At 48.7% G+C, this 5,531-nt stretch overlaps 1 protein-coding gene across 2 annotated transcripts in view; it reads left to right on the top strand.

The window, feature by feature from the left end:
* The window catches only part of LOC100745443, a 41,317-nt gene that overhangs the window by 30,021 nt on the left and 5,765 nt on the right, over positions 1-5,531 (top strand). The window lies entirely within an intron of this gene.

Raw genomic sequence — 5,531 nt, 5'->3', positions numbered from 1 at the left:
TGCTCTTAATGGACCGGAAGTGACGTGCCGTCCCCTCGGTCTCTCCGCTTTTCTCCGTCTTTCTGCCGTTATCTTTTTCTATCGAACGGTATCGCGCTACCAATTTACGTTTCTTTGCGACTGTTACGCAGACGCAGAACGAAGCTCTCTCGTTATAAACAGACTCGTTGATCGAGTAACCGTTACGCATTCGCTATTCACGCGTGCCTTTATTGCGACGCGATCGTTTTATGAATCATTTGCTGTCCGATCATTCGCTCCCCTATCTCTTTCCTTTCTCTCTCGCGCGCCACTTCGTTTCACTTTAAATCGTAATCCGTCTTCGACGTATCGTTTTACGTTTCGGTGTACATTTTCACGCCGGAGACTGCTCGTCGCGTATCTGTTTGCACGATAAAAATGATTGCTCGCGTGATACACAGCTGATCGCCGCGCCGAGAAGAAAAACGTAAATAGGGGTTAAAAAAAAAAAAAAAAAAAAGAGGGTAGGATCTGGAGATCGATAATTCAGGGTGCAACGTACCCGCGCGATACGAAGCTGTATCTTACGTGTACCCTTTTTACACGACACAACATCCCGTTTTTAAATAACACGATTCTCTTACGCAAGCGACGAACACGCGTAATAAGCGCATCGAAAGTTACCAAGTCATTACGAAGTTACGATCGCTGCCTTGACTTCGATCTACGTATTTGATGATCGCAATTGCTCGTTCGTTCCGCTGATACGTGTTCGATCGCGGTTAAACGAACTGGGCAACAAGTGTTTGAAAAACGAGTTTGCTAAAATACTTTAGAAACGACCGTTGCTGCTACGATTTATTCGCTCGTGATTCCAACAGGACTCTGTAAATTTAGTTGTAGATGGCTGACAAATTTTGTCCGACGATTCGGCGAAAGGTTGGAGAAGGTGATCAGAGTTGCGCGAAATGACACAATCGTTTCTTACTTTTCGTCACGAGATTCCTTTTCGTTGCACGAGTGTTGCGTAACTAAAGTGTTCTGCGTATTACCTGCAAAACATGCGTTGCGTACCGAGAGTCGAAGCGCGCGGCCAACGAGGAAACATTTTGGAACCACGCTCCATCCGCCGTTTCCTTTTCTATTGTTCGCCTTGTCCCACCAGCCGCCTACTACGCCGCGACCAATTACGTAACTCTTCAGTTCTGCTCCTCTCCTACCGGTTTAACGAAATCTCGTTTTCCTTCCTTCTCCCAGTAATCGAGTAAACGTGTTTTCCTCACAGAGCGCGATTAAATCGCCATGAAATCGCAATAACAGGAAGCTGAACTTCACGAGACGCACACACGGAAGTCGCTCCGCCCTTATCGAATCGCCGGTTCGAGCTTAACGAAATTCTTTTGCCCAATGGAACGACGGTTTAACACTTTAACGACCGATAGCCGATTAATCGGCTTTTGTCGTCAACGCTTGCCGACCGACAGGCTATTAATCGGCTTTTTGTCGTCAACGCTTGCCGACCGACAGTCTATTAATCGGCTTTTTGTTGTCAACGCTTGCCGACCGACAGCCTATTAATCGGCTCTTTGTCGCCGACAATCTTTCTCATTATTCGAGCAGTAATTTGTTATTTAGTACCGAGGTACCTTGCTCAATTGCGTTGTTTTGTAAGCTCGCACAGTTTTATAGCAATTTGAAAAACTTATCGTTCGCGATGAACGAAAAGAATGGTATTGAAAAGTCTAAACCGAAAGAGAGCCGGAGCCAGGGAGAATCTGCGCTTGAGCTGCTGGTCGGACGCGCGTATGCTGTTGAACCGATAGCGGTCGGTAAAGTATTAATTTGAAAGTAAAAATTTCCACCTTTGCACAAGTGCAGGCAAATCGATGGCGCGCAATGTCTGAAACGATCGTTACCCATGTTGGCAACTAAGTGATTGCGGATTTTGTCATTGGGTGGTATTGACAAGTCCGCAGTCACTTAGTTGCCAATGCAATACTAGGTTTTCACGTCGATCGCACCTGTTGTCGACCAAGAAAACGTTGACCACGACGCGTTAGATCGTCTACCAAACCGTCTGCAACGCTAAGAGGGCGATCGGACGTAACGGAGGCTGCAAGTTGGAAAAGGCGAAAGGGCGTATGTGCGTCTGGCCACGACGATGCCAAGGCAGCGTATTAGAAGCGTGGCTGGCGCTTGATAGTAGTCGAATAGCCAATGTACAAATAGCATCTGCGATGCTACTATTAACAGTACCGCCACCACGAGGAATACTAGGTACTAGTACAGTGGCAGAAGAGAGGAAGAGAAGGAAGTGGGTAGAGGAGAGCCAGGGAGAGGAGGAACGATCGATATAGCGTGGGTGGATGTGCAGAGGTGCGGTAGGACAGGTAGGACAGCCGCCAGTTGTGCTGTCGGCTGCACCAACGAAGAGCCGTGCTCTCAATCGGTTGGTTCACAGTGCACCGCGTTTTCCTTTGTCCGTGGTCGGCAGTGTGCGGTGTACGGCGTGCGCCCGAATGCGTCGGACCTCCTTCCACGGGGATCCCTGGTGATTGCTGTCAGGCTGATACGCGCGAGCTTCTTCCTCCACTACTTCAACGTTCGCTGGATTTTCGCACGATGACGATGCGATAGCCGTTAAAATCGCCGCGCCGGAACATGTCACCGTTCGATCTCGATTACGTCCCTTGCTCGTCGTTGCGGAAGCGACGAAATTGCTTTAGATGCTGTTTGCACGTTCGAAAAGGTCTGTCGGTCAAAACTCAGCCGTCACGGGTTTCCTTTGAAAATAGCTGGCACACGGAATTCCACGGCCATGGAAAATAACACGAACCTTGGGAACGCGCTTCTTAGCGGCTGTTTCAGAATTATCGCGCAATACGATCGACGATCGCCTTCGCAAGACTTCGTAAGCCTCGCGTGCGTTGTAATATATCGGCTCGCTTTCGTCATTCATCGATATAGCATTTTGAAAAGTTTGTTTTGAAAAGAATCCTGTTATTATAAGTTATAAGAGTCCTGTGTCTTTTCATCCTCGAGGAGGAAGAGAGTCGACGAGAATGATGGAAATCGAGCTTTGCTATTCCCGTAGCGCGAAACTAGAATTCCGACAGACTCGTAGCAGAGGTCGGCCGCATAGTTTCGATAGTCGTAAGCTCCAGAAGCTCTAGCGAATACGGAGCTGCGGCTCCTTGAAAATAGAAACGGACCAGCGTACCGTTGCGCCGTCTTCGTGGCTACCAAAGATAGAAAATAAAGAGAAGAAAGAGTTCCCCGAGAACCATGACCTATATCGATCTATTTTCTTTGAACTTGGTATAAATAGTTAACCACGGTACACTGGCAAATTCGTTAGATTCTCTGGTTGCTCAAGGTTGCTCAAGGGAGAAGCCGAAAGGACTGTCACGGGAAGGTCCATTCGTCCAGCCAGTTCGCTTACGTCGCGTGCAGCTAAAATTGCAGCGTTCGTAAGCTTTGCAACGACGTTCGTAAGAGCAGAAAAGTTGCGTACTCGATGCAGTCATAGACATAAGCTGGAACCGCGTAGTTGAGCATGTAGCGTGTTAGTACGCAGTTTTATGAAATAGATGGTGCAAATTGGATGGAATAACGAGCCGGTGGTCTGTGATCGAGTCAGTGGGTTGCCGCGGAGGAAATCAATTGGTGCGTGGCGTCGCGTCGCGACCAACACACTGGCCTACATGTCGGTATATTGGCGACTCGTTCATGCTCGCGTTTAACGTCCGCGTTTTCTCGCCTTTCCTCCGGCTGAATTTTCCTGGTCCGACAAGAGTATACGACGCAGTCGCGGAAAAACCAACCGCAGCCTTACGCGATGGCGCAGTTGTACGCATCCCATGTACTCGAACACTCGTCGTCGCGATCACACGCGCTCATCCTGATCATCTCTTTTTCTTTTCTTTTTTTTTTTTTTTTTCTAAATTCTAAAGTAACCAAGTATTCCGACGTCTCCACTTTCCAAGACTTTAACGGTCGTGGGCGTGTTTTTTTATTTTGGGAATTTCTCGGGAATGATCTCTCACACCAAGCTCCATCCTGCGACTCTGACTACGAGTCCCCTTTCGTTGCATCTATCGAAATCGACTCGACGATCTCGGAAGATGAAACGAGAGAATGGGTCGAGTCGGAGCTCGTTAGAGGGACGCCGGTAACGAGGAACGTGAGTGAAAGCGACTCGATTTCCTTAAAACAATGTCACGCGTTAAAAGGCGTAAAAAAGACTCGGCTCGATCGCACAGCTTATCGTAATATGTTTCGCCTTGGCCAATTTCGCTAATGTATATTCCATTAGCATAAATAATCGTAAACGCATCCACGAATACAGCAAAATAGACTGTTTTCTAATCTTGGCGCTCATTAGCCGCACTTTCGTTATGGTATCTACTCGCGGCTGATCGAAAATCGCCAGCCTTGTAATTTATTTTTTTCGTTTTCTCGCTCGTAATACACTCCAACACGAATAAATTGCCAGACCAAAGGAACGCGCGTCCGTTGCGAAATAATAGACGCGTAGACAAAGACGGTAGTGGGCCAGTGGTGGATGGCGAGCGGAAAACAGTGCGCGCAAGAACTCCGCCACTAGCCATGACCCATATACTCACCCTCGTCGCGTCACCCTTAGCCAACCCCATCGGTGAAATCATCAGCGACCAGACAAATGCGAGGAGAGAGGATGGCGCGTGTATAGAAGCCACCACATGTAGTCGCTCGTCCCTGATGGTAGCACACACGTAGCGCGAGGTCGTGCCGCTCGTTAATCGAGATCTTGAAAATGTCATCGCTTGAAATATGTAACGAATTCGGCCGAGCAAATTGCTTCTGGCGAGACATTCAGCCCCTTAAGGGCCGAGTAATCTCGTCGTTTGCCGAGGGTGAGCTGCATGTCTCACCTATTAGCCGCTGAAGTAAATCAATTCGACGCTCGTCGTGCACGTGGAAATTGCTGGATAATTCGAAAGAAGTAGGTGTGGAGTTTCGCGTGTCAGCGCGTTTTCTTGTCATCGTGCGAGCAATATCTCGCCTCTCGTAGGCAAAACATCGTTGTATATTTAATTCGGTGCATCGAACTCGCGGCTATTTATAACGCCAAGGGGGCAAAGGTATCACCCGAGCGATTATTTCGCCCGATGGAAACCGATCAAGGGATAACGAGATGTTTCCACGAGCTCCGATCGAACGAAACTATGGGATCGCCAGGGCACCGATAACTTTGTTATCGCGGCCGTCTGTAAGAATCGCGCATCGCTGAGAATTCACTTCTCTGGAAGCCATACGTGTAGGATACACCGGTTATAAACAGAATCGGATCGATGCCGGCCGCGTCTACCTTCGTACGCCGGTTGCGCGAATAATTGCGAGTAAATAATACAAGAAAACCTATGGTCGTCGTGTGATCTGCCAGGTAGTCGCCGTCCACGCGACGTGCTTCCCCGCCGTGAGAGCCGCTGCCTCGTTCCCAGGGGAATCCGCCAGATAATTTTTCCAAGGAAAAGGAATCAACCGACAAAGGCGAAGCAGCCTCTTTTGCGGCACCCGCAACGGGATAA

The sequence above is a fragment of the Bombus impatiens genome, unplaced genomic scaffold, assembly GCF_000188095.3.
Source record: "Bombus impatiens unplaced genomic scaffold, BIMP_2.2 scf_0019, whole genome shotgun sequence".
Taxonomy (NCBI): domain Eukaryota; kingdom Metazoa; phylum Arthropoda; class Insecta; order Hymenoptera; family Apidae; genus Bombus; species Bombus impatiens.
The sequence above is the reverse complement of the archived record's forward strand: the minus strand, read 5'-3'. Positions and strand labels throughout refer to the sequence as shown.